Raw genomic sequence first — 27779 nt, 5'->3', positions numbered from 1 at the left:
ATTTGTACAAATGTGCATCTAAATTTATCAACTTAATAACTTATCCATTGAAAATAAAGATGCTAAATATCTTATTTGACTTCTGCTAGGAATAATCTTGGATCCCAGGTGTACAGCGCAAATATTAATTCATACAAGAACAATGGTGGATGGTAAAGTTCATTTTGAATTGGTAGAAAATAAGATGCTAAAATAGAAAACAATACGCAGAAGAAGTACATAGATGAGAAACGTAGAAATAAATATTCATTGATTTGAATAAGTTTGCACACCTGTTCGTTGTGTCTCTTGTGTTACGAAATTCCTTTATTCTTAATATCTAATATTCTCCCCACGCGAGAGAGCGACAAATTACACATCCTGGCTTGCACATTTTCACAAAGCATCCTTCTTTCACAGTCTTCATTTTCCGACCCAAAATATCCCAACATTTTTATATCACTTTTCTTTTTTTTTACTTCACCTTACTCCATCTTTACCTCCAACTTCTTCCCTACAGCGAAGAAAGAAACCTGCATATACAGGTGACTTAATTACGCCCTTGTGTGTCGTATTCTTCGTATTCCTAAGGTAATTTTTCTACAGGGAGTGCTAAATGAAATTAATTCCCCTCCGCCCCTTCCAAGATCAAGAAGAAAACAGAGGATAATAAAAAAATTTTTTACACTCTTCCACCAGCTCCAAGTAATTGAAAAAATTGATTATTCAAGAACAATCAACTTAGAATGGGACTTGGAGTATACTTTTTTTCGTAAATGTTTGGACATAAAAAACATTTTTCTTACTCTAAAAACTGCAACAATCTTATGAAATTTTCAAACTTGAATATGCTCCGGAAATACTTGTACAAGTTTGCAAATATCTCAAAGGGAAACAAGAAAAATTGTTCAAAGCTAGAAGTGAAAATAATTAAAGTTTACCAACAGAATCATCCCAAAAAAAAATCAAAGAAAATATTATCTAAGGAAATATTATTAACAATAGACTTTTTTTTCCCCAGATGTGGAGACATCTTGAAGAAGTGGAGGCCTAAATCAACTGGCAATCAACAAGGTATGACGCTTCCAGTTAAATCATTAGATAAAATAAGGTTTAAGAGTTATTTATTGTGCGAGTGATTATTTATATATTTAAACAAGATGTTTAAGCATTTAAAACGTAGATAATACTAACGTTATTAATTCTAGCAAAAAGAAAAAATTATAAAACGGCTTTACGAGTGGTTATAGGCTAGACCCGCAAAGCTAAGATGTATTGTTGGTTAGTAGGTTCGATTCTCAGGTCTAGGTCTTGGATTTTATTTAATGGTTAATATGAGAAATTTATAGTAAAGTACGAGGTGTGTTCAAAAAGTAACGGGAATTTTCGTTTTTTGAAAAAAATATTTATTTATTCATCTACATTAATATTGTCGCCTTCAAAGTAGTCCCCTTCGCATACAATACACTTGTGCCAGCGCTTTTTCCAATCCTCGAAACACTTCTGAAACTCGATCTTTGTGATAGCTTTCAGCTCTTTCAGCGATTCGCTTTTAATGTCATCTATGCTTGTAAAACGACGGCCTTTTAATGTTCTCTTTATGTTTGGAAATAGAAAAAAGTCACATGGAGCCATATCTGGCGAATATGGAGGCTGGGGCATCGTTAAAGTTTTGTTTTTGGCCAAAAATTCACGAACAAGCAATGAAGTGTGAGCAGGTGCATTATCGTGGTGCAAAATCCATGAATTGTTTTGCCACAAATCCGGGCGTTTTTTTCGGATTGCTTCACGCAAACGGCGTTGAACTTGTAGGTAGTACTCCTTATTGATTGTTTGACCTTGTGGCAAGAATTCATGATGCACTATGCCATTAAAATCGAAGAACACAGTGAGCATAACCTTCACATTCGACCGCACTTGTCGAGCCTTTTTCGGTCTTGGCGAACCAGAATGCCTCCACTGGGACGATTGAGCCTTAGTTTCGACATCATATCCGTAAACCCATGTTTCGTCACCTGTTATAACACGTTTCAGTAGATCCGCATCGTTGTCGACTTCATTGAGTGACTCTTGAGCAACTTCCATTCTCCGCTGTTTTTGTTCGAAATTCAACAATTTTGGAACAAATTTTGCTGCCACACGTTTCATACCCAAAACATCCGAAAAAATTTCATGGCATGAGCCAATTGATATGGCAACATCATCAGCGACTTCTCTGATTGTGATTCGGCGATCGTTCATAACCATTTCTTTCACTTTTTTCACGTTTTCATCGGTTGTTGATGTGCTTGGACGTCCAGGTCGTTCGTCATCTTCAACGTTTTCGCGGCCATCTTGGAAACGCTTATACCACTCGTAAATCCTTGTTTTACTCATAGCAGACTCACCATATGCCTTTATTAACATTTCACACATTTTATTTCATTTTTTACGCAAAATTTAATACAAATTCTTTGATCCATTTTTTTTAACAAACAAAAATCGCCAAGCTCGAAAAACACGTCTAACCTTAACGGCTGCCACTTAAGAAGTAAACAATGAATATTACTGAAAATTTTATCGTACTTCAGGGGCATGTGTACCAACATAATAAAAAAAAAATTTTACAATCAGACTCTCCAAACCCGCGAAATTTAAAAATTCCCGTTACTTTTTGAACACACCTCGTATATGTTTACTGCAAGGGTGAACTTGATCAGAACAAGAGTCAAGATTTCAACAGAAGCTACATACAACTTTGAATAATCCTTTATTAAGTCTTCAACCAGTATTTGACACAAGTTAACAAATCTCTTGTCAATTACCGCAAGAGTCAATGAGTTAGTTATAGAGAGAGATCTATTTACAAGTTAGTTACAATCGTATCCTATAAAGTTCCTACATCAGTTTTGTCATTTCACTCACAATATTATGGTTTGAATTAAGATTTAGAGATTTTCAAATAGTTTTCTTTTTGCTTTTCCAACGAATATTATAAAAGTTTTTTTGGAAAGAACCAAGCTTAGGTTGAAGGGCTAATTTTGAAACTTGCATAATATTGTTTACATCAAAATATAAATAAAATTACTGCTAGAGAAGAGATTAGCTTAGAGGTTAGAATGATGCTTTCCCAAGTTAACGGAGATTGTGGCGGCCCACTGTTGGCACGAGACTGCCTCGGGCTCGGAGGAGGCGAAAATGTGTTTTAGTTGATTTATTTTTATTTAATTTTATTTTTATTCATTTAAATATTATTATTCTTCTTCTTCTTCCTCTGGCTCTACGGTCCTCGAAGGACCTTGGCCTCCTCTAACACCTTTCCCCACTCCTCTCTCACTAAGGCAACTCTCCTCCATGCCCTCACTCCCAGACTCCTAACATCTTCCTCTACACCATCCAGCCACCTAATCCTCGGCCTTCCTCTTTTTCTCGCCCCCCCCCCTGGGTGTCGATTCATTATCTTCCTGGGAATTCGGGCATCTTCCATTCTTACCAAATGGCCTAGCCATCTCAATCTTCCGCTCTTAATGAAACCTACCAAATCCTGCTCCTGGTACAGTTCTCTTATTTCTTCGTTTTTCCTGATTCTGTACCTTTCCCCTTCTTTCACGGGGCCAAAAATTTTCCTCAGAATCTTCCTCTCCCAGGAATTAATCAATTTTCCATCCTCCTTGGTCAACACCCAGGTTTCACTGGCATACGTAACCACTTGTTTTTTTTGTCAATAATACATATGTAAGTTTTTATAAAAGACCAGGAGCTGTTAAGATGTAACAAAAAAATTGTATGTACTAAGTACGAGAAATACATCGTTAACGATACATATTTGTGGTTCTTATTTTACGCTTAACCACAAGTGGTGACCCCGACGTGATCAAGCATGCCGAAAAGGAGAAAAGCACAACCAGAACCCAGCGATGATGTAGAAGACGGGGTACCACAACATCCCGCCAGCAAAATGAATACATCCTCTAGGTCCAGCAGTGCTGATAAATGCCTTATACTACCGCATCCAGCCAGCAAGGTAACAGCGCCCCCATTCGACCCAGAACAGGTTGACGTGTGGCTGTTGCAGTTCGACATCTCGCTGCAGATAGCCGGCGTGCAGGACTCAGGTAGTAAGTATAACCATTTGATTACAGCCCTGCCTACCGACGTACTAGCACAAGCAATGCGACTGGTGGAGGCGTCGGTGCAGGACAAATATGAACATATGCGCAAATACCTTAAAGAAAGATATCAGGTCACTATTGACCAGCGAATCGAGCGACTGTTCGCAGAAGGGGAGCTAAGGGATCGACGCCCCTCGCAAACAGAGTGTGTTCTCCCAAATGCTGTGCTAGGAAGGGGGGTGCTGTGGCGGCCCACTGTTGGCACGAGACGGCCTCGGGCTCGGAGGAGGCGAAAATGTGTTTTAGTTGATTTATTTTTATTTAATTTTATTTTTATTCATTTAAATATTATACACATGTTTTTTTGTCAATAATACATATGTAAGTTTTTATAAAAGACCAGGAGCTGTTAAGAAGTAACAAAAAGATTGTATGTACTAAGTACGAGAAATACATCGTTAAAGATACATATTTGTGGTTCTTATTTTACGCTTAACCACAAGATCCCGTGTTCGAATCCAGCTGCTAGCCCTTAGATATTCCCTTCCTAAGAGCTACTTGCAGCTCACTGATGGACAATGTGGTCAGGAACGAGCGAATATTGTTTGGAAATACACTAAATAAAGCTCCGGGCGCCAATAATCTCGGATTGTCCGACAGAATATTGACGGCGCCTTAAATTAAAAAAATAAAAAATTACTAATAATAATTTTTTACCTAATCTTTTGTGTGTGTAAAAATAACTAGGTACATATCAGAAATATAATAAACGAAGGTTGGAGTACTTCATTAAGAGGGATTATAATTTTTTGCTATTTTTAATTACGAAAAAAGGGTCTCATTAATTCAGCAACTATATTAAAATATTATTCAGGAAACGTCACAATAATTGATAAATTTTTTTTAAAATGAAATCAATCGTACGTCAGAGCTTGCCTCTCCGTCGTACATTAACTTATCGCAATTATTTTGTTTTGCCCACTCAATAACATCAGGTTTCATGTAATCCATTTTAATTGCATAATACGATCTTTTTCTTCTTCTTTTTTTTTTAAAAATGCATTTTTATTTATTTAAATCTTTTCATGTAAAATTAGACCATATTTTAAAATGTGAAATTTATTATTTAAAAGTAAATTTGCTTGCGTGTTGTATGACAGTAGCCCCCGGAGAGCAGTCAAAGTTTGCATGTTCCAGCTCGTTAGGTGAACAAGTGCTGGACTATATTACCTTGGATATTGTATCCTCCAGCATGCTTTTCCATCGTCTCAAGTATCAAATTATAACCATCTCACTAAAGGTTATTTAATATGGCTGCCTTTTAAGGTTTCTGAATTAATATTTGGTTAACAGACCCATTACAAGTAGCTTGGTATTTGTACCAAAATGACCTTCTAAAATTTATTTGGGAGATCAGTTCTTAAGCATTATAATAATAGTATAAGAAATAGTAATTAAACAAAAACAATCAACAGAATAAGACGATAGAGCAACGCTACCAAGAGAGAGTAGAGCAACGTGTTGTGACATGTTTGATTTCTTCGCTCTCATCGCGCTCAATTTTTAAAGTTTATTTGCTCATAGGTTATGGATATTGATACATTTATTGGTTTAGTTTGTTTAAAGAAATCTCTGTGGGACCATAATATTTGCGAAGCTACAATAGTTTTTAACAATTAATAGTTAAAATTAATTAACAATTAGTAGTTAATGGAGAATTCAGGTAATTTTTGCTACATTTAATTTGGTTCTCGATCCCTTAATGCTAATTTTCATCTCAATACTAGGCAAAATTAAATTACATTTTCACGTCCTACTACTTCTGATCAGAACGAATTCTCCAATCCTTCTCCTGCAGCGTCCTACTACTCCAGTTTTTCAGATGAACAACATTAATTTACGACGAATCATGGTGTAGTGATTTAATAAAATTATTGTGTTTTTTTAACTGACTAATTTCTTTTTATCTGCATATATTTCTATTTTATTTTATTTATTTTTCTCTTCCTTAAAGTAACTGCTAGGATTAATGGGGTTACACTGGGCTAGTATGTAATCAAATGTTGAAATAGATATTCTAAAATACGCATGAAACTTGCCAGGATGCTCCCGAAGCTGTTGGTACAAGTGATGAAATTCGCCAAGTTCATGTCCTAGTCCTGTTTATATCATGAACACTGCAGCTCCTACTACTAAGCTGCTGCTAATACCAAAGTTTCAATGAAGAATTTTCATATAGAAATAGTTCCTCCATCTTATTTCGTCGAAAGGAGAACGCGACTAAACTCGTCACTATGTACATGCGACTCTTTGCTCGCTTCTCGTCGCTCTCTTTGATCTGAAGCAGCTATCATCGCCGCTTTGCTCACCGCTCCACTATGTTTCCAGCCTTAGAGGGAAGGATAGCTTGCCAATTTTGTTTTTTTATAAATTTACCATTTGTGCGGCCCGACGGTAGCCCTATGGGTTGAAAAGGTCTATTCTAAGGGGGCGAGATCCCTTCAAGTGGGAAATGAAAGAAAATACTCCAGTTTAATCATGTTGGAGAATGAGGAAAGGATAAGGAGATGTTGCAAGGGCGGTCACAAGAGAAAATTAAGGATGTTACGAAAGCCAATCTCAAGCGAATGGAAATTCAACATCATCCTTAAGATTTCCAACAATCATCTTATCTAACTCTTAAACTCTTGGCCCTTGTAAATACATCTTGTGGCAGTAAATCAGAGGATCGTTTTTCTTCTTTTCTCTCACATTTTTCACCTTTGCCCAAGCACTTCTTTATATTCTTTGATTAATAACTTTTAATAGGACAGAACACATTTATGTAACATCTCAGAAGGTTAGCAATAACTTTGTACTTCAGGAATCTTAAGAGATTTGCGGGTAACCTGTCTGGAAAATACTTCACTCCTCCAGCACTCCGGAAAGAGTTGGTTTGATATATACGCTAGAATTTTGGGTTAGCATGTCCACTGGAAACAATAGCTCAGCCCCAGACAACCCACTTCAACTTCTAAAATCTTATACAACGACACTTTCTACTTGCAAGGACGAATGTACTCAAGAAAGTCATAATAATTCTTCTAGCTGGCAGTGTGTTTGACAATATGGTCTCTAAAACTATGTCTATTTATCATTTTACACAAAACCACTTTAGGAAAAAAGTTAAAAACACATTTAAGAATAGCATTTGACAAAAAGTGTCAACGCAAGGATTCAACCTAATGTTAATTTTTTGACGCCAAAAGTAGGATTGCGCGAAGACAAACCGTTGAATGCGTGAAGAGGCATAAACGAATTTTTGTTCACACTTAGAAAAAATCAAAGAAACAATCAACAGTTAACTGACTTTTGAAATTAGCACTGTTTTATACAAGTTGCAAGTTATAAAAATGTTGAAAGTGTACTTTAAATTATCTAATAAATTATAAAGAGCTTTAAACACAAACTTCATGACTTGCAAAGCAGCCTGGATGTCCGAGAAAATGACTAACCTAGAATTAATTATCCCTTCTCTTAAGATCTCGACAAGTATAAAGTAAAATGGTGATCTATTTTCTAGAAGTAATTTGCTTAAAATATTATTTAAATTGTCGTTCAACACATCCTTCACACTGTATAGTACGGTTAAACTATGTCCCTGCTGTTAATGAAGTGCCTCAGATCTCAAATATTGGCCATCATTGTTCTCTAAACAGATAACCTCCCCAAGAAGTCGTCTAGAAAGCATAGAATCTCGCTGTGATTCCCAAAAAGGTGTCCACCATTTGGTTCCGTGTGATGTTTTGTTGACCCACGGACCTATCGTACAAACAATTACCCATAAGTCATCCAATGACCACAAGTCCGAGTACCTTAAAACGCACCTTTTTTTTCCTGAAAATCTCCCTTTTTAAAAAGAGTTAAGAGAAAAGTGTGACTTATAAGACATTACCAACATAAATTATACTTTTACAGTCCAAAATATTTTAAAAGAGGGTTAAAAAAAAATAAAATCTTTGAACATTTGACAAGGCTCTTATTTGAACATTGCCCTTATTAGCTTGAAGTAGAAGGTGCTCTTACGAGGGTCGTTTGAAAAGTCCGTGCAAAGTAAGAGAGATAGTACCACTGGCGCGTATCGAGGTTATGTTTAGTTAGTAGCATCTCTTGGAAGAACACACACCAAGTTTCAGCCAGATCGGTCTATTTCTTTGTGTTTGGCATTCGTTTGAATCGAGGAAGTCGAGTGATTTTCCAATAATGGACGAAAAAGAATTTCGTGTGTTGATTAAACACTACTTTATGAAAGGCAAAACGCCTCAGGAGACTAAAGAGAAGCTTGATAAACAATATGGTGACTCTCCACCTTCGATTAGAACAGTTTATCAGTGGTTTCAAAATTTTCGGAGTGACCATATGGGCACAAGTGACGCTGAACGTTCTGGACGCCCTGTTGAGGTTACTACTCCAGAAATCATTGATAAAATCCATGATATGGTGATGGATGACAGAAGAGTGAAGGTGCGTGAGATTGCTAGTGCTGTGGGCATCTCGAATGAACGGGTACATAATATTTTGCATCAACATTTGGACATGACAAAGCTATCCGCAAGATGGGTGCCGCGATTGCTCACGCTTGACCAAAAACGAAATCGTGTGAAGTGTTGCAAGGTTTGCAGCTGTTCCAGAAGAATCCGCAGGACTTTAAGCGTCGTTTCGTCACTGTGGATGAAACATGGATACATCACTACACTCCTGAAACCAAAGAACAATCTAAACGATGGGTTACCAAGGGGGAATCTGCGCCAAAAAAAGGCGAAGACCGTTCCTTCGGCCGGAAAGATTATGACGACTGTCTTTTGGGATTCGCAAGGAATAATCCTCATCGACTATCTGGAAAAGGGTAAAACTATTACAGGTGCATATTATTCATCGTTATTGGACCGTTTGAAAACCGAGCTGCAAGAAAAACGCCCACGATTGACCCACAAAAAAGTCCTTTTCCATCACGTCAACGCACCAGCTCATACCTCAGCAGTTGTGGTAATGGAAATAGGGTTCCAACTCGTTTCACATCCCTCCTATTCTCCAGACTTGGCTCCCTCGGACTACTATTTGTTCCCCAATATGAAGAAATGGCTGGCGGGAAAAAGATTTTATTCAAACGAGGAGGTGATTGCAGAAACGAATGGCTATTTTTCAGACTTGGACAAATCCTATTATTCGGAAGGGATCAACAAACTAGAGCAGCGTTGGACGAAGTGTATAAGCCTAAAAGGAGACTATGTTGAAAAATAAAAAAGGTTTACCCCAAAAAATTATGTAGTTTTTATTTTTGCACGGACTTTTCAAACGTCCCTCGTATATCTTCATTCTTTTCTAAAGTGGTCCTTCTTCTAGTTTAATTCTAAGTCTAGACTTGGCTTTTTGTAAGCATAAACCTTTCTCTTCATTGTGGAAACTATGAATATTGCTTTTATTTATTTTTATTTTAGAAATTTGTCTTCAAAAGCGTACAAATTCCCCTTACTGAAAACATTTCATTTGTATAATCAGAGGAGCTAGTATCTCCGGTGAAAATGTAATGGCAAACACAGTTGCAAAGAAATTGAAAAAAATCATTAATCAATCCCAATTACTTAACCTAATACTCTAGATAAATAAACACTTTTTTGCTCGGAAAGAGAGTGTATGCCGGGGTTACCTGCTACAATTATAAGGGATAAATAATCCATTAGCAGAATCGATTTTAAAACAGGATTAGTGAAAGTAAAAACTACTTTTGCTTCTTTTTTTTTGTTAGCAGAAAGAATTAATCAGTGAAGCGGATGCAAGCGTACTGCTGTTTTTGCTTGTTTTAACAACTAGCTAGCTGCTCCGGAACACGGAACATAGGATTTCAATTTGATTTATTGTACTCGTATTAAAAAAAGTAAAAAAGAAAGATATTAGCCCGCTAACGTTTAGGATTTTATTTCAGCACTGGAAAAGTTAGTATTTTCCTTGGCAGTTTACCTACATGATGGACGTGTAAGGGGATCTACTTTGGCTTCAAGAAGTATTACGATAAAGTGGGCGAACTTACCACTACAGCGGCAGGTAAGTTTGTGTGTCTGTCTGTGTCAGATAGGAGGGAAAATGCCTCTTGAAAGTTAGCCTATATAACAAGAAGTCGGCCGCCGTCTCTCCCTTACACTTAGCCTAACTAAGTGCTTGAGTTCAAAATAAGAAGTATTTCATGTTTTAGCAAACTTATGATGTAAAACGAAATAAGAATGAAAAAAAAAAAAAAAATCTCTTTCTCTGCATAAAAACTACTTTAACTGGGCTGAATTTGGAACTGAATAGAATTTAGACAAGGGAAATGAGAAAACACTGCGACCAATATCCAAATATTGTAACAACACCCGGCTAATAAACGTTAACCGATTATTCAGAGCAAATGTGTAATCCAAAAATAGTCACAAGCAGGCGCCTCTACTCAATATTTGAGGAATCTCATTGAAAGCCACGCCTTCGCCATTGAACTTAAAGAACTTAGAGCGGTTTCCATTTACTCAGTCAAACACAACCACCTTCAGCCGCAAACTGAGGCACATGTCTTCAAAGTATGGAATGCTCAGTCTGCAAAGCTAGCAGAACACAATGGACTGGGTCTGCCATTAGTTTTGCCAAGAGTCTCCGAATGAAATCTTTCGTTTCCCTTTGTCCAGCGATATTGCGCCAACAGGTTGCGAATTCATTGATAACCCAGAACTTAAAGACTGATACATAAACATAGCCAACTAATACATCGTCTGGACACAAAGAAGTTCTTGCTGAATATAGTCCCTAACCAGACTAAAATTGACATGTTGGGCATAGATGTCTTAATGTTTGCCTGATAATGATAATAGTCTTGCTATGGACTTTTTGATGCCCATTCTTCTTAGTACAGTAAGTAATAGGTACCAACTGTTTTTGAAGGTTGGCTCTGTGTAAGACTGTAAACTTCTGATCTAATTTCATGTACGGCCTTAGAATCCTCGGAATACTAGAGAGAATCACCCGGCATAGATTGTCCTCAGGCTCTTGCACTCATACAGTCCAGTATTATGGACTGGAAATAATTAACGGAGACCTCACGGTCTACGGGCATTCCCAGGATTGATAGGATGCAAGCTCGTTATAGATCCTTCGCGAAAAAAAAAGAAGAAGAGTGGCCTATCAATTCTAATTTTGGAATTGCAGCCTCCTGACTTCATCCAGTAGGACGACTCCCATAGTTTCAGTAGCACTCATGGCCCCCCGTTGAACTAAAAGACTGCACACTGCAGAAATGTTAAGTATAAATCCAAGTGACGATGCAGTTCAAATTATTAAGCGAAATTGTCCGCATTTGTCTGTACCATTGAGGAACACCCATGGGGGGCCAACTCCTACCCGGACCAGTAACTGCTGTTGCATGCTAGAAGTAAATCAGGTGAAGGCTACCTAATCGTAGCCAATGAAACTACCGTTTCACATGACATATTGACATGAAACTAACAATCAAATTAAATTGGAAGACTCCTACTTTAATATAAGCTAAATTAAATTACGGAAATTTAAAATTGATAAAAATGAAATCTTCTAGCATATTAACTTTGAAAAATAATTGTTTTAGAAGAAAAAAAAGTGGTCTATTTTAACACGTACTAAAATTTTTATTCCCGAAACAGGTGGTTTCATAAGACAATTAGGTGATAAAAAATAAACATTAAAATTTAGAAGCACAAAAGTATTATTTTTTTCAACTTTCTATAGTTTCACATTTTTAAACATCATGAAACGGAAGGGGTTAGCAAAATAATTGAACTTATTGTGTCATTAAGATGGTTTGCCGAAAAAAACTAAAACTTAAGAAGCAAACTTAACTTAAATTATTCCTTCGTATTAAGAGAACGCAAAGATAAAACTAAGCCTAGAGTAATTTATGCAGTAAAAGTCTAAGTAAATTGTCAAAAGTCTGTCATCAACATCTATCGAAATTTGTAAGCTGCTAAATTTTAACTATGACGTCTGACATAGTTGAATTGCAATTTCAAATTCGTCTGGTAAACAATTGACTTGGCAATTTATGAGCGGATACTGGTGTTTAAAATGGAGTATAACATTATGGACCTTTAAAATAAAGCACATCTTTGTATAGTATAAGAATAAAACAACTGCAGAACTGAGGGGTTAGATTTGTTTTTTTTTTTTTTTTTGAGAGATCATTGGCTGACCCAGAGCTGTTTCCAGCTCCCCGCCGGCCTCCGTGTCCTCTTATTACAGACAACACCAGACTATGGAAGCTCCTCTGAAGAGAAAATCTAAGGACCTGCAGCTGGGCTCGAACCCTGGATAACCGTGTGAGAATCTAGTTGGTTAACAATCTGAGCTAAGAGGATAGGGGCTCTTTAATGACTTTATGTGAAATTTATTTAAAGTATGTACGCTATACTCAGAAAATAGATGTAAAGTTGGCCAGAAAACAATTTAAAAAAAAAGAAGGCATTACTTTACATTTAATTTGAAATAAGTAGGATACCAAAATCTTGAAAGCCAAAATTGTGGAGGAATGAGTTCAGGGTAAAGTTGTGTCACTAGGTCAAGGCCATCTGTTGTAGTACTCTCATGGAAATGCTTGGAAGATTTGGAGGTCTTAAATATCTTACGATATTATAGGCAGTCAGCTTCCGTGTCCTCTTATTACAGACAACACCAGACTATAAAGCTCCTCTTCTCTGAAGAGAAAATCTAAGGACCTGCAGCTGAGTTCGAACCGTGTGAGAATCCAGTTTGTTAACCACTTTCAGCAGCACTCATAGCCCCCGTTGAACTAAAAGACTGCACACTGCAGAAATGTTAAGTATAAACCCAAGTGACGATGCAGTTGAAATTATTAAGCGAAATGGTCCGCATTTGTCTGAACCATTGAGGAACACCCATGGGGACCAACTCCTTCCCCGACCAGTAACTGTCAGGGGAGTCTGCTCAATCTGGAGCCTTCAGAGTCTTTTTGAACAAAGCGTGGGGATGGAAAGAATAAGAACCGCTTAGAACCCTCGCCCTACGGCAGCCCTTTATTAACATTATTAACTTTAAAACGTTCAGAAAGAATGCAATATAAAAGATGTACCCAATCACAAGAAAACTGTAATAATTATAGCAAGAAAGGGCCTTAAGTCACTTTAATAGTGTCTAAGGCCAGGATGCTGCCCTAATATTTTCTCTTTCAAGGCGTTTCAACAGTTCAATGACCGGTGATGGACTAGAACACTGTCCATCGGAGCGAATAACGTTAAAGGGCCCTTTTAGAAAAAAAAAAAAAAAAATTAGAAATAAAGGAAAAGACAGAAACATTTTCTCTCTTTTAAAGGAAAAAAAAACAACTTTGTTTTCAATTTATATAAAGAAAGTTTTCTCAAGAAATATTGTTTCCATTTCCAAACTAAGGCAGGTAATATTTCTGCTAGAAAACCAGTATAATACTAATCTAGTTTGTACAGATTAAGCACCGTCTTTGCACACAGATTTAGTCACGAGAGAAGTTTTCCCGGCGACTTACAAAACTTTACTATGGCGTTGATAAGCTGATTATTACTAGAAAGTAAAATGCCTTGATATTTCAACAAGTATTTAAAGTTGTTTTTTGTTACAAAAATTTTTGAATGAAATTAAATTTGTAAATTGTTACATTGTTTAAAATGTGTTTCTTACTGTGTAATCTCTTATTTATAAAAAGCTTCACCATTTTGGGATTAACTCAATGGTACGAACAAATAAACAAAAAAAATTCCCCGCTAAGTGTGATGAATAATAGAGTTTTCTCATTTTACTATAGCTTTTCCAGAGATTTTTCTTTTGTTTTTCCACCAAAGTTTTTATTAAAAGGGTTAGTAAAAGCAAAAGAACAAGGTAATAACGAATCGTAAAAAAAATGACGGCTTATTGGACCAATGAAGAAGAAGAAGAAGAAGAAGAAGAAGAAGTCTTTATTTAATTTACAAAATTACATACATGTAAAATAGTATTTCAATTACAGTGAAATTAAATAAAACTAAAAAAATAAATTCCTTATAAAGACAAACAACATGGTCATTGACCGTCCGTGGAGTCTATGATTTATTGTTGCATTTTGTATTTATTTATTTTTGTATATATATACATTAATATATATATATATATTTTTTTTAAATTATTATTATTATTATTTTTATACTGTTATTATTTTTATTACCTTACATACTTCCTTCTTTCTGTGTTCGGTCGTGACCGAGACCATTCGGCCAGTTTGACTGGCTTCCGACTCTCGCGGGTCAGCATCGCGCCCGCGCGCGTACTAATGTCCGCATCCGCCTTAATTTCCTTCTATCACTTATCACCAATTACTAAGTTATTATTTTACACCTTTTTATTCTCTTAAACTTTCTGTCTATATTAACCTGTTTCCGTTTCTTATGCCAAATGCGTCACTACCTATAGCTGCTATTTCTTTTATTTGTGTTTCTATATTCTAGACCCTTTACCCCACTACTTCCTTTGGACCATGTGGTCACCTTTCCAGTCTAGGCAGTTCCCCGCTAGTCCTTGTTTAAGACGCTTCTCTGCTCACGCTTTTAGCAACTTAACGCCTCTCAACCCGCTACGCTTCACTACCGCTGACACCTAACAGTACGCATCATCCGCATCTGAACGCCTCTCCAGAATATCGCTTCACGCATATTTCACCGCTTATAGTGCACTTATTGCACTATTCCCCCTTTACTCTTCCGCTTACCTCATTTCCACTTCCGCTACGCTTCTCTGAGCCTGAGCCCAAATATTGCCTCCCTTTCTCAAAGCTCACCACACACAAACACACACATTTACATAAACATATATACACGCTTCCGCTCCACAGCTTCCTTTCCTCTCAACGCTTCTCAGGCAGCTTATCAACATACCTCACGCACATCGCTCCTTGCAAAGGGTAAGTACCTTCCCCTTTTTCTTTTATTTCTCTTTATTTTTTCTATTCTTCTTTGTCTACTATTATTTCGTACAGCGCCCACTTGGGCACCTTAGCATTTGGGTGTAGGCGGCCACGCGCGCCTACATTTTGGTCCTCCGGGCCGGATATACGCACATATACAGTTATACAGTCCACTTCTTCCGCATCGCTTAATAAAACCCACTATGGCGCCTAAAAAAGGGAAAGGCACTGCAGGTGCATTATCGTTGGTTGTCTTCACTCGCTTAATCAGAGCAACTAAATTGGCCCTGGATCGCCATCTCGAGGACTTTGTCCAACGACTCAGAGTCGCTCCTCTGTCCTCAACGCTCATAGCTGCGATGACGAGATTAGTCGAGACCGACTTCGCCACCTTCCGAGAGCGAGTTGAGCCGTATCTGGATGCGAACCGGCCTCCTGAGGGCCTCTCGGAATGGCATTTGATAGACGGGTTCCAGCAGGTGCAAAATTTACACCTCGAAATTATCGATAGCTTTGCGAAGGCTAATTCTGCTTCCTTGGTCACTACGCGGCCATCCACGCCTGCCAGCTCTCCACCGTCGGCAACCCCTGCTTCAACAGCCTCTCCCACGCCTCGCCTTGCTGCATCACTCCCTCCTGCACTTCCAGCGCACCTGCAGCCTTCAGGTCTTCTCAAGGTCTCTGATGAGGCCGTAGGCATCCCTGCTGCTAGCCCCGGTTCTCCGCGCTCACCTGTTCGCCCCGCTGCCGAGAAGTCACACTCCTCATCTCCTTCACCTCACATTAGTGAGGTTGAGTACCCGTCTCCTCCGTCTTATATTACCAGAGTTGAGTGCGCTTCTCCTCCGCTTCACATCACTGGAACTGAGAACGCTTCTCCTTCGCCTCCTATCAGTAGGGCTGAGTGCTCTTCTATGCCTCATATTCCTGAGGCTGAGGATGTCTCTCCTTCGCTCCCCTTATTTGAGGAGCTGCCCCCCGCATCTCCTCCGTCTTATAGTATCGGAGTTGAGTGCACTTCTCCTTCACTGTACAACAGTGAAGTTGAATGCTTATCTCCTCCGCCTCATCACACTGAGGCTGAGGGCGCTTCTCCCCCGCAATCACCTTTATTTCCCACTTCGGAGGAGCCGCCTATTACGTCTCCTGCATCTCTTCCGCCTCTTACCGCTCAGGCAGAGGACGCCTTTCCTCCGCAATCAACTTTACTCACTGCCTCTAAGGAGTCACGCCCCGCACCTCCTCCATCTCGCATTAGCGGAGCTAAGTGTGCCTCTCCACTCAGTGAGGCTGTGCGCCTACCTCCTCCACTCCATGTCATCCGGGCAGAATGCCCTCCGCCATGCTGCACGGTAAACGCAGAACCTGTCTCAGGTTCCGTGTGTACATCCACCGCAGATGATCCAATTGATGGCGCCTTGCACAGTCTTAACCCGCCTCATCTTCAGGAATGCACCCAGGGGTCGAGCGGACCTGCTAGGCTTTCTGAGCCTCTAGACAATGGGCCTAGACGCCCCGCATCACCTGATTCAACCGCAATGTGTATGTATCAGGAAGCTAAACCACCAGTCAAGGTGGCTCTAGTGACCACTGCTCCTGAGGACAATATTATTTCCCAGTTCTCTTCATTGCTCCACCGCCAACGCATTACTGCGTATTGTTTACGATTCGGGTTCAACTGCAGGAACCCCACCACGCCTCGCCATGGTGAGCTATCATCCTTGGAGCTACAAAACGCCTTAAGTCATATCATCCGGGTCATACATGAAGAGTATCCTGCTAAGAAATTACTAGAGGTTCATACTCCTTTCTCTCCGCCTTGCTTAGATCTGCAATTAAACCGCTCCTTGAACTCCAAGGATCCGCTGCGCGTACGTGGACCTCTTACTGATGCACCACTACCCTGCGCGTTTCTCTATTCTATGCGAATGCCCGGGAATCAGTATAGCCCCCGGCTCATTCTTGATTCTACGCTGCACCGTCTGCTTCCCACTGGTGCCTTAGCCCCCAATGCTTTCGTCCACTGCCACTGCGCCATACCGGATGGGCGCAGAGGTAGCTGGCGCTGCCTTAACAACTGCAGCCAGTGCTGCCCCGCCACGCTTCACTCCATCACTCCCCCTATGGGTGCCCTCTCGCTTAAGCACATCCTTGCTGTTATGGCCTGCAGGGTGGCCGGTGTCAACCTCACCGGCCCCTTCGCCAGGTCTATCGCGCAATTGCGCATTGACACATTACCCAAGGGGCATCCAGGATCTTTTCACAGCTTCACCACCTTCGCAGGTTCGCTGAGCAAGAAGGTCTCCGCGCTGTTCACCTCCCCTGTCACCGCTGCCTCTCAACGCTTTGTTGCCCCACGTAGCTTACCCTTCACGATGTGTTCCGATATCAAAACTAATTTCGTGTACGCACAAAACTCACTGCGCGAGCTGGGAAATCACCTCCATCATCCGCAACTTACTTTAACCATGAGGTACACTCCCCCTGCCACAGTGAATGGCGGGCGGGTATATCCCTCGCAAGTCTGCAGTGTGGGCGACATGAAAGAGGCTCCATCTCAGTCCACGAAGCAACACCTCACGCACGATATCAGTGATCTCCGCTTCTCATGTGAGAGATTGTTAAACATGGTGTTCAGGGTCGAGACCATCCGTAACTCCCCACCGCTAAGCGCTCCATCCTTGGATCCAGCCGCTTCTAAACCCAAGACTCCAGGACCACACTGGTTGCCTTCTCTAACTGCATCTCAAGGACGAGCCCCTTCTACGGTCCATCCCGATCGCATCCGCCAGGAGAATCTCCGTAACCTTATCCCGCAGGCCTTCGGGAACCTTCCCCCGCTTCCGCAGTGGTTCAAACAGCTACGTACTACCGCCAACCGCTTCAGGGGTCACCCGCCGCATCTAGGCCAGACTCCGCTCCCCGCTCACGTCAAATTCACTGAAGCCAAGCCTTCAGGGCGGGCGGGATGTTCGGTCGTGACCGAGACCATTCGGCCAGTTTGACTGGCTTCCGACTCTCGCGGGTCAGCATCGCGCCCGCGCGCGTACTAATGTCCGCATCCGCCTTAATTTCCTTCTATCACTTATCACCAATTACTAAGTTATTATTTTACACCTTTTTATTCTCTTAAACTTTCTGTCTATATTAACCTGTTTCCGTTTCTTATGCCAAATGCGTCACTACCTATAGCTGCTATTTCTTTTATTTGTGTTTCTATATTCTAGACCCTTTACCCCACTACTTCCTTTGGACCATGTGGTCACCTTTCCAGTCTAGGCAGTTCCCCGCTAGTCCTTGTTTAAGACGCTTCTCTGCTCACGCTTTTAGCAACTTAACGCCTCTCAACCCGCTACGCTTCACTACCGCTGACACCTAACAGTACGCATCATCCGCATCTGAACGCCTCTCCAGAATATCGCTTCACGCATATTTCACCGCTTATAGTGCACTTATTGCACTATTCCCCCTTTACTCTTCCGCTTACCTCATTTCCACTTCCGCTACGCTTCTCTGAGCCTGAGCCCAAATATTGCCTCCCTTTCTCAAAGCTCACCACACACAAACACACACATTTACATAAACATATATACACGCTTCCGCTCCACAGCTTCCTTTCCTCTCAACGCTTCTCAGGCAGCTTATCAACATACCTCACGCACATCGCTCCTTGCAAAGGGTAAGTACCTTCCCCTTTTTCTTTTATTTCTCTTTATTTTTTCTATTCTTCTTTGTCTACTATTATTTCGTACAGCGCCCACTTGGGCACCTTAGCATTTGGGTGTAGGCGGCCACGCGCGCCTACATTCTGTCTTAACTATACAATATAAAACATAAAGCATTAAACCGAAAATTGGAAAACAAAAAATAGATTTATAATTATCCTGGATTAATAAGTGATACTCGTTTTGCATAAGCTACAGTACAATACTGAACCAAAGCAACCCAGTCTTTGCCGTTCAAATAATCCACAAAGCTCTGTCTAGAAAGAGTAGGCGAACCAAAGTAACGACCGCGCAGTTCAGCCAATGCTGGACAATCCGCCAGGAAGTGAAACAGGTCCTCATACTCATTACTGACACATAGATTGCATTCAAGGTCGGTATTCTTAAAATATTTGTAATTCAACGGTAATAGATCACCTCGAATTTTAAATATCCATCTCATTGATTTCAAAGAAAAATCATCAGTTAAATACAATTTATCCTCTAAAGTATAATGAAGTTCTTTATAAAATGGGTAATAACTTGTATTAAATACCTTCAGTTTGCAAATGTTATTAAAATCACTGTTTAAAGATTCAATTATAATATTAAGCGTAGTTTTCCACAAAACGCTATTGTTACAATTTGTGAAGTTTAAATTAAAATTAATATTAAATTTTTCAGCTTGACTCTTAATTTCTGAAAACCAAAAAATATTCTTTTTTATTATTTCAGTAGCTAAAATTTTGGGATATCTATTTTCGGAAAGGTTTAAGGATCTGAGTAGATATTTATAGTGCAGTTTTAATGTGTAAAGGAAAATAGGCGGTAATTTGGTTTCGAAATGTATTAACGCTGAGGGTGCGTATTTTGGGCATCTCATTAATTTCTTCATGAAAAAATAAAGAACCCTCTCAACCTCGTCATATCTTTTCCATCCCCACAATTGGGCACCATAGCAAATGATATTTCTAGTAACTGAGTTGAAAATTCTAATTTTTGATGAATATGAAATATTATTATTATCAATAAATTGTGACCATATTAAGTTTACGCTCAGTTTTGCTTTTGATGACTTGCTTTTTAAGTGTTTAGACATAGATAATGTGGGGGTAAGAACTATGCCGAGATATTTACGAGGTGTGTTCAAAAAGTAACGGGAATTTTCGTTTTTTGAAAAAAATATTTATTTATTCATCTACATTAATATTGTCGCCTTCAAAGTAGTCCCCTTCGCTTACAATACACTTGTGCCAGCGCTTTTTCCAATCCTCGAAACACTTCTGAAACTCGATCTTTGTGATAGCTTTCAGCTCTTTCAGCGATTCGCTTTTAATGTCATCTATGCTTGTAAAACGACGGCCTTTTAATGTTCTCTTTATGTTTGGAAATAGAAAAAAGTCACATGGAGCCATGTCTGGCGAATATGGAGGCTGGGGCATCGTTAAAGTTTTGTTTTTGGCCAAAAATTCACGAACAAGCAATGAAGTGTGAGCAGGTGCATTATCGTGGTGCAAAATCCATGAATTGTTTTGCCACAAATCCGGGCGTTTTTTTCGGATTGCTTCACGCAAACGGCGTTGAACTTGTAGGTAGTACTCCTTATTGATTGTTTGACCTTGTGGCAAGAATTCGTGATGCACTATGCCATTAAAATCGAAGAACACAGTGAGCATAACCTTCACATTCGACCGCACTTGTCGAGCCTTTTTCGGTCTTGGCGATCCAGAATGCCTCCACTGGGACGATTGAGCCTTAGTTTCGACATCATATCCGTAAACCCATGTTTCGTCACCTGTTATAACACGTTTCAGTAGATCCGCATCGTTGTCGACTTCATTGAGTGACTCTTGAGCAACTTCCATTCTCCGCTGTTTTTGTTCGAAATTCAACAATTTTGGAACAAATTTTGCTGCCACACGTTTCATACCCAAAACATCCGAAAAAATTTCATGGCATGAGCCAATTGATATGGCAACATCATCAGCGACTTCTCTGATTGTGATTCGGCTTCTTTCACTTTTTTCACGTTTTCATCGGTTGTTGATGTGCTTGGACGTCCAGGTCGTTCGTCATCTTCAACGTTTTCGCGGCCATCTTGGAAACGCTTATACCACTCGTAAATCCTTGTTTTACTCATAGCAGACTCACCATATGCCTTTATTAACATTTCACACACTTTATTTCATTTTTTACGCAAAATTTAATACAAATTCTTTGATCCATTTTTTTTAACAAACAAAAATCGCCAAGCTCGAAAAACACGTCTAACCTTAACGGCTGCCACTTAAGAAGTAAACAATGAATATTACTGAAAATTTTATCGTACTTCAGGGGCATGTGTACCAACATAATAAAAAAAAAAAATTTACAATCAGACTCTCCAAACCCGCGAAATTTAAAAATTCCCGTTACTTTTTGAACACACCTCGTATATTCACTGACCACTTCAATTCTATTTAAGCCCAAAAACCATTTCTCATTTTTGGCTGGTCTACCGCCATTTCGAAAGACCATGACTTTGGACTTTTCTAGGTTGATTTTCAGGCTCCACAATTGGCAATATTCGTCGAGAGAGTTTATCATTAGTTGGAGTGATACCGGATCCGAGGCCAATAGGGCAATATCGTCGGCATACGCCAACATCTTTATCTTACATTTGCTGTTAACGACTACACCTCCCCCCAGATAGCTCTCTAGGTCATTTACAAACAACGAGAACAAGCAGGGGCTGAGAAGACATCCCTGTTTCACCCCTCTTTCAGTAAAGAAACTCGAAGATAGACCATTTTTACACATAACTGAAGCCGTTGTATCAGTTAACAAATTCTTTATAATCTTGACTATTTTTGAGGAGATACCTAAAGAGTGCAGTTTATAGATTAGACTAAATCTATCGATATTGTCGAAGGCCGCAGAAAGGTCAACAAAAAATACATAAACTTTTTGCTTCTTCATACTTAATTTTAGCTTAATTAGATTGGTCAAATTAAATATATTATCTATTGTCGAATAATTCGACCTGAAGCCAGCCTGCCACTCATGCAGTATATTATTATTTTCTACCCAACTAGTCAATCTATTTAAAATTAGCCCTGAGAACAGCTTGCTGATGGCATTAATAAAAGATATGCCCCTGTAACTAGCTGCCTGATCTTTATTGCCTTTCTTATACAAGGGAAATATAATCGATTCCTTAAAGGAGGCTGGAATATTACCAGTTTCGAATAATTTATTAAATAATTTCAGCAACCTTATTACGAAATCTTTTGGTGCGTACTTGTAAAACTCATAACCTATTCGATCAGTCCCGGGCGCTTTGTTCTCTTTAGAATTACTCAGTATTATGTCTAACTCTTCTAACAGAAACGGTCTGTCTAAGTGGTCATTGATAAAGTAGGGTTCAGCGTAAGAAAATCTACCAGTAATTAATGACGGATTATGTAAGTTTTTAAAGTGCCATAACCAATCTTCGGCACACACGTTACCTACTGTCCAGGAATTCTCATGTTTAAATAACTTGATCTTTTGCCAGAATTCTTTACTGTTTTTAGTTTCGCACAATTGTCGAGCACAATCTAAGTAGTATTGTTTTCTCTTATCCCTACATAAAGTTTTATACATAACGTTGTAATTTAAATATAATAATCTATCTTTCATCTCATTTGTTTTTCTAAATAGTTTAAGTTGCTTAAACGATTTAGATCTTGCCGTGTTACAATCTTTATCAAACCAATTATTTTTACGAATAATTTGACGTTTGTTATTTTCATTAAAAGGGTTAGTAAAAGAAAAAGAACAAGGTAATAACGAATCGTAAAAAAAATGACGGCTTATTGGACCAATGAATGTTCTGATTGAAGCATGTGAAGGAAAAGCGTTTTAAACTCTTTTACTAGGAAACGTATTTACCCAAAATTGAATTTTCATTGAAAAGGTCCCACCTCCACCCTTGGGTTTGCTTTTATTTTAAATTTCAAGTATGCGTGTGAGTGAAAATGAAATAACACAAGAACCCAAAATCACATGATGATGGAAGCTCATATTTTGATCTGATCACTCTTAGACTACTGCCGACTGTAATTAAGGATCTTTCTTAACAAAAAAACTCACAGTTTTAAAAAGTTAAGTATAAAGGTTGATTAAACGATAAAAGGTACACAAATCAGCAAGTACATAACATTTCATTCATAGTTCAGCTCGAAATTTTACCCATTTAGAAATATTCGAAAAAGGCTCTTGCTTTCTATTCAAATATTATTACAAATTGATCTCATTTAAGTAATTTTACTGCATTAAATTTTCATTAATAGTGTTTAGATGTCACAGATCCTTATGCTGGGCCATTTCATTCGATGAATTAATGATTTTAGCATTTTTTTTTTTGGTCATACGGCATCGAAGTATGGGGATCGACTAAGCGTTCCAACTCACTACGCCTCCCTGACATTACAGTCAAAAATACTACGAAAACTACTAAACGCTCCGTTCTATGTATTTTAATCTCACCATCCATAATGACCTCAAAATCCCTTTCATTACAAATCTTGTTAACACACGTTTTCTCAAATTTCATTCCACTCTACAGCAGCTCATCCCTAACCCTCTCATAGAGCACCTATCTTCTTCCACATTATCAGGTAATCTTCTAAGGAGATTGAAGAGAAGATGGCCACGAGATCTTCTCTTATCGTGAGAGCAAAGCACATTACTGGAGTGGCACCACTGGGTGCCTTCTCCACTCATGATTTTCTTTTATTTTTTTTTATCAGGTACCATATTTGCTTGTTGCAACAACTGTTGCAGTGGTAAATTACAATAAAAGATTAAAAATATATATATATTTTTAAATTTAAAAACTAAATTTAAAGTGAGTTAAATATTAGATTAATTTCCGCGATCGCATTAAGTAGAGTGTATCCATTTTTGAGACCAAAACGGTTTTTATTTTTTACTAATTGGTCTGTAAATGTCTTGTAGGGTTTTTTGGGATAACCCCAAGCACAGCTCAAAGCACGAAATATCCGAGAAAGTGAAATTAGATATATATATTTTTTTTTTTTTTTTGTTACTCCATCAGACCCATGAATCATTTTTTGGACAAAGATCAGCTAACTAAATGACGCTTTACTGAATTAATTTAAATAAAAAAAGTAAAAATTAATTCTTGTATTTCTATTTTTAATTGTAAAAACTTAACCCTTTCTTTCAGAGAAACAAAATCATTTTTATGAATAACAATAATAATAAAAAGCTGTGCCATATTATCTAACCAGAGCTTGATCACCAAGCCTGTACCATAACATTAACGTGTTGCTTAAACACAGTAACAGCCATAAAGTAGCTGGTCTGAAATCTAATACACGGGTAATGAACCACCATTGATTTCCTATTAACAGATAAACTACAATCATGTCGCTGGAATTTACTACCACATCTCCTCCTCACCATTCCTTTCAATCACGCACACCACTATATATTTATGTATAAACATTACATGATGCAGGTGCGAATGAGGCAATGATATTTGATGCTGTGTAGCATCCTGATGAACGTGGGTGGTATTATGAGGACGAGAAGATACTTTATAGATATGGATAGTTATCCATTTTGTCCAGTCATATTTCACCATAGCCAGGATCTACATCATAAACCTGTGCCCGTATCAAATGCTAATCGATTACTAGATTAATAATTTAACGATAGAAAGGCTTCTCTCAGTTTAACTCTTTACCAATCACCATTGAAAGCCAGTCGGGTATTTAGCCAATCATTTGTGAAACTACGTAGTGATCTTTGAATATAAATTGCTAATTTGTGTTTATAGCCGAATAAATAAGTTAAAATGTTGTAAATTTTGGTTAGATCTATTGTACTGGATTAAATTACATTGTGCATGTTAATTATATTTTTGACCGATTTTGGATTTCTATCTATCATCAGTATTTTGGTGTAGAAAATTTGAACTTCACTTATGTCTCTTGATTAGGCCAATTCTCTCTTTTAATTTTTCAAAAAATATAAAATAGCAAAAAGTATGAACTCTCCCCCAGTTCGTGACACCTAATTTGGTGGTTGGACGTTAAGCCCAGGCCTAAGCAAAAGTACAGTACACAGATATGGTAGTTTAGAGAGAAACCTAACCATCAAAATCTCTCCCAGAAGCGTAATTATAGAGTTTTCTTGAAAAAATGTTTTAGATCCAGAAATCAGCAATAACCCACCAACTTTGACAATTTTTTTTTTCTCTTTTTCTATTAAAGATAAAATTCCCAAATTTCCTTTAAAATATAGAGCAAATCCTACTTTATAACTTTAATTTTTAAACAACAACGTAGATACGAATAGATATCGAGAAAAACATGGCCGAAAAAAAGCATTTTCAAAAATTAGTTGTTATTGTTAGCTTCTATTTAAAAAAAAAAATACGTAGGGCCTAAACGCGTGAGCTGATTTTCATGAATTATTTTTATACAGGAGTGTTAGAACGGCATGCTAACAAAAATGGCACTCTATGGAAGAATCTTAACCCTAACCGGTGAATCCTGAAATGGCTGAAATGTTGGCTGAAAAAATGTTCTAAATTAATTTAATCGTTCTACATGCATCAGTGTGTACGTAAGAACAATGTACTTTTAGTGGCTAAGTGATGATTTTCAAAGAGAGGGAAATAGAAGTTTTTTGGGCGGTATTTCCGGAACATTTTGCGCATTACTTTATTAGATTAGATTAGATTCTAATTGGGCGGCCCTTAAGGCCTACGCCACTGCGACCCCTTTGGATCTATTGTGGCTTCCCAACTTTAGACCTGTCCGTTTAATCAGACTCTTAATTCTGGAGAGCGACTCTTGGGTAAAACTCACCAGGCCTTGGGTTTTCCTCCCCGAAAAGTAACATCCTTAGCCAGACAAACCCCTCACACTGACACAACACGTGCAGTGCCTTTTCCTCCTCTACCTGACAGAACCTACAAAGGCTATCAAATGCCAGGCCCATGCGATGCATGTGTTTTCTGAGCCTGCAGTGGCCGGCTAATAGGCCTTACAATTATCCTTAACGGCCTTGACGGACTAATTCTGCAGTCAGCCTTGGCGAATAGCCTGTTATGAACTCCTTCGCCTTTCTCTGCCCTGTGGTGGCAAGCCACCAGTCCTGAGACCTAGTCTGCACCCATAGTTTAATGGCCGCAGTCTTAAGACACTTGGAGACCCCAAAATAGGGCTTCGGGCCAACGAAGTGTCCCGCAGAGCCTTCCCGGGCCAATAAATCTGCCACTTCGTTTCCTTTATGTCCTGAATGACCAGGTACCCAAACCAGAAAGACCTTATTGTGGTCACTGATTTCCTTCAGGGACAAACCAGCCTTGAGTTGACCTGGTAGGAACTAATAGCTCGTAGAGCAGCCTGACTGTCCGAGAAAATCACGACCTTAGAATTAATAATTCCTCGTCCAACAATCTCGGCAGCACAGAACCTTATTGCAACTAGCTTAGCCTGAAAAACCGTAGCCAGTTTTCCTAGGCTAACCTAAAACCTAAATTTCGGCTTCACCCCGTACTCTCCCACTTACACAGCTTCCTCTGTTCTGGAGCCGTCCGTGTACCACATTGAGTCCCCCACAACTGGAGGACCGCGTCTCTAAGCCTCCCGGTCCCAAATACTGACTTTTGAAAGGCTTGTCGAAGCTATATTTGGGGGTCATACTATCCGAAGGAAGGCCCAAAACATGGTCAGACCTTGCGCATTACTTTATTGGTTATCGATTTTTTTTTTTTTAAATTAACTTCAATTATAATCTCATTTTGTCTCGAGTTGGAATTGTTGAAAAAGTGTAGAGACAGCCTATGTTTGTCAAATCTCTTTCTTGATTGAGAAACAATGTAGATAGAAAATGGAGGACAATAAAGGACAATGTAAGAGGAGACTGGTGAGTACCACGTGATCTGTGACCCAATGTCTTACCCCAACTGTCAACCTCAATTCCCTGTGAATCCCTAGTTTGGTCCAAGTGTAAACCTAATGTGAAAAATAAAGCCTACAACTTTCTCTCTGTTTTAAATTTCTTATTTCCTTCTTGCTAGTAGAAGAATTTATTCGATCATTTGCTCCATGTTTTACCATTTCAGAAACATATTTTAATATTCTACAGAAATTTAAATATTCTAACAAATTGTAGTTAGTAATACACCATTCAGTTCATTAAAACAACAATTTGGAGATAAGTCTATCCGCTTTTCTTCACTCACATCTGTCCAATTTTTTTTAAAGAAAAATTTCAAGGAATGCTCAGGAAAAAAAGGGAAAATCTATTTAGTTAAGTGGTAACCCTGTTTGAGGAATTTTCTTCGTAATAATCAGCATATAAATGGGCGGAATTAACTATCCCTAACAATTATACAGGTCGTAACACCGTACGTATATTGGACTTATTGGTATTTACAAAAAGGTTTTAATTGAATTAAAATTGAATAATTGCTACAAACTTCTCGCTAAACGCTTAAAGCACAACTTAAATAACAAAAGACTCCGATATCCACTGTTACTGCGACTTATTTGGTCATACGGCATCGAAATATGGGGATCGGTCGATTGGGTCCAATGAGTTCCAACTCATTGCAGTCAAAGTCTTAATACTCCGTTTTTTTTTGTTTTTTGCATCTAACCTCAAAATCCCTTTCATCAAAGATCGTTTTTTTCAAATTTCAATTCCTCGACAGCAGTTCAACCTAATCCTCAGATCGAACACCTAACTTCTTCCACAATAACAGGTAATTCCTCCAAGGAGATTGTTATAGGAAACAGCCCCTCACGGTCTTCTCCTCTCATGATAGCAACGTAATAAGTGTTCACGATTATGGAGTGACTCCACTGGGTGCCTTTTCCGCTCCAAAAACCCCAAAATTTTGTTTTTTATGCATACATTTATGCAATGAATTTAAATGTTGCAGCTTTTCATTTAACGATTAATTGAAGTTTTACTTCCGCTTTAGAGTTTCTCGTCGATAGACTGAGAGTCCGAAAAACGAATTATAAACTTCCGGGCTTC

The 27779-nt window shown here is 38.6% G+C and overlaps 1 protein-coding gene across 2 annotated transcripts in view; it reads left to right on the top strand.

Moving 5' to 3' along the window:
- LOC141450850 (cyclic GMP-AMP phosphodiesterase SMPDL3A-like) overlaps positions 1–27779 on the top strand; it is a 577559-nt gene that overhangs the window by 33301 nt on the left and 516479 nt on the right. For both annotated transcript variants that reach the window (XM_074121695.1, XM_074121696.1), the window contains exon 2: positions 1001–1053. The gene's annotated coding sequence lies outside the window, so the exon portion shown is untranslated. The remainder of the gene's footprint in view (positions 1–1000; positions 1054–27779) is intronic.

The sequence above is a fragment of the Rhodnius prolixus genome, unplaced genomic scaffold (assembly GCF_049639745.1).
Source record: "Rhodnius prolixus isolate KJV_2025 unplaced genomic scaffold, Rpr scaffold_8, whole genome shotgun sequence".
Taxonomy (NCBI): Eukaryota; Metazoa; Arthropoda; class Insecta; order Hemiptera; family Reduviidae; genus Rhodnius; species Rhodnius prolixus.
Note: the sequence above shows the minus strand (reverse complement) of the source record. Positions and strands in the feature narration are given on the sequence as shown.